The sequence below is a fragment of the Tarenaya hassleriana genome, unplaced genomic scaffold (assembly GCF_000463585.1).
Source record: "Tarenaya hassleriana unplaced genomic scaffold, ASM46358v1 Cleome27, whole genome shotgun sequence".
NCBI classification, from domain to species: domain Eukaryota; kingdom Viridiplantae; phylum Streptophyta; class Magnoliopsida; order Brassicales; family Cleomaceae; genus Tarenaya; species Tarenaya hassleriana.
Window position 1 is genome coordinate 1,360,676 of NW_010965946.1, and position 2,595 is coordinate 1,363,270.

General features: G+C 41.7%; 1 long non-coding RNA gene across 2 annotated transcripts; it reads right to left on the reverse strand.

Annotated features, from left to right (window-relative positions):
• Positions 1–526: 526 nt before the first annotated feature.
• LOC104817609 lies at positions 527–928 on the reverse strand. Of its 2 annotated transcripts, none has more exons than XR_002024418.1 (3): positions 880–928; positions 629–730; positions 527–558 (listed from the first exon to the last, which is right to left on the reverse strand). It is a non-coding gene; the product is annotated as an uncharacterized LOC104817609 (long non-coding RNA). The 2 variants fall into 2 exon arrangements; XR_002024417.1 differs by having other exon boundaries at positions 837–924.
• Between the last annotated feature and the right edge of the window lie 1,667 nt (positions 929–2,595).

The window sequence follows — 2,595 nt, forward strand, 5'->3', positions numbered from 1 at the left end:
TGAATTTTCAATTAAACTTGGAAAGAAAGCCTTGGAAAAAACGAATATCACTCCAGCCCTTGACGAAGTTCATTAGATAGGATACGATGCTTCCAGAATAGGATTTGTTCGATACACTACAAACCTGAAATGTCAAGAAGAAAAACTCGGAGGAGGAGACAATATGAAGCAATTGTAGGAAAAACTCTCTGAGCTTTCACTTCTTGCCCTTCTGCTTTGTGGCGTCCCATTGTTCCATGCGACTTCGGATCTTCTGCTTCAACTTTAACAGCTCGGGGCGAATTTCTTCATTGACGGCCTTGTAAGTCGCGTATAATGCGAAATGGTCTGGGAGACCGAGCAACTCCCTCACCTTTGGAGATTTTTCCATGGCTGGAATTGATAACGAGGGAACAAATGTGTATGAATACAAGAGACAGGACCACGACATGTTAAACAAAACAAGAAAGGAAGGGAGATGTGTATGAAACATATCATTATGTTCGAATAGAAAAACCACTTACCCAGATCTATTCCATGCATAGCTACTCTAGATGAGATCATGAAACAGTACACGGCCTGCAAAAGTTACAACAGATTGGGACTCACATGGAAACAGAAGCTACGCTTCTCAGAACTCAAGCTTTACCGATTCAATACTGAATGTGGCTTGAAATGCAACACTCGCAGAGATCCAACAAAGCAGCCTCATGCTTCTTCTGGCTGCTGAATTCTGCTGCCTACTGAGGGGCTATCAAAACGGAAAACACAAGTTAAATGAATAAACGTTGCATTTGGCTTGCGTAATTATAAACACCTACTATCATCGTAAAGCAGAAAGTGAGCCCCGTCACAACAGGCAAGATGTAAAAACTGTCTGGAGTTGTAAGATCAGTGAACCAGAGGATTCCACCGCTTTCGAAGGATGGCATCTTCTGAGCCATGTTCCTTACCTGTTCAGAGTTTTTTTTGGGTTAATACACATTGCCAAAAGATGCAAAAACGCGACTTTCGTATGTTTACCGCAAGGAAAGTGCTGATGTAGATGAACCCCTCCGCAAGCTTTGCAATCAGATAAGAAGCTAGAAGAGGATTAAACCTGAAGTCCGCCAAAGATGCAAAAGAGCAAATTAGATACCGATTTGAGAGGCAGTCTTTCCGTTCATGTAATGCTTTTATCATACGGTCAAACAGAGCTCACCCTTTAAAAATTGCCTCCCATTCTTTTTCTCCAGTCTCCAAACCATATCTCTGGAGACATTAGATAAGCATGAGATATTCAAATATTTGAGGCCAAGATGTCAGCAAAGGTACGTATGAACCTTTGTGATTTCCTTTTTCTGGAAAACCAGAAGCCTAACTGGCCAGGAAATTGGAATATGGATGTAAATGCATGGAAGTCCAAAGATGGTAAGAAGGATACCAAACCTTGAGCGTTTTCCCCAAATGTTGGTATATATCCTGAAAGAGGAAGAAGAACGACTTATGAACATGGATTATAACTATTGCCCGATGCAAGAAATGAAACTAAATGCTGCAAAGGAATTTGATAAGAGTTGGCAGGCCAAGAAAAAAGCATGGAAAACTAACAGCTAAATGTGGACCCATCTTCAAAACTTTTACACGAGTTGGGATATATAGTCCTCCGACGAGAAACGTCGAGAGAACTATGGATGCGAACCTACACAGCAGCGTAAATTGTTTAGAAGCCAACCACAAAGTATATATAAGCAAGAAGCATGATGAACAAAAACTAAATTGATACCAATTGAAGCCTGTAAACGCATGAACACTGTCAATAAACTAAAGTGCTGGATGGCAGCAACTGGAAGAGAAGAACCCGCAGCTGCATTTGCCACCTCGTTTACAGAGGAGACTTGAGTGATTACTGCTTCGAAAGATCCTTCTGGGACAAGTTCCTCAACAACTGCGGGATTACAATCGATCTTATTTGAACATTCTCCTGGTTTCGAAGACATGTGCCTACAGAGAAAGAAGCCAGGTCCCAATGGTCGGACAAAAGATGTGTGTTTCTTCCTTTCCAACAAAAAATCAAGCCTACGAGCTTGACTATGCACTCCACGAGTCAAAGGACTTGAGTTCAGACAATCAGATCCGGTATCATCTTTGTTAACACGAAGAACTGGGCGTTCGAACATCCAGAACTGTCTAGGCAAAAGATTTGTCCTCCTCGAGACACTGCGCAAACAAGCCATTTCTAGTAGGAATTTCCTGGACGAAGAAATGTCACAGAATTCAGATACCAAACAGAGGAAGATGACGATTTAAGAATCCAATGCTTTAGCACAACGATCCAGAGTTCTATAGGAAACTGAAACATTTCGAGTTCGAGTTCCAGCTAGAGGCAAGGAAGTAAAGAAGCAATAATATTTTCCCGAGAAATCCAGAGAAAGAAACGATTTCCAGCTCAGATTTGGTCAACACAAATCAAATGGAAACCCTAAGCTGCTATCCTCTTTGAGCACAAGACCTAGACGACCGTACGAGTTGCAGAAAGTTTTCTCGGCTTCACCTCGTTTTTCCCAGCAGACGCAAAAACGAATGGGCTTACCAAAACCAAAAAACTCAATCATATTGAGAAGGTGATTCATTCGA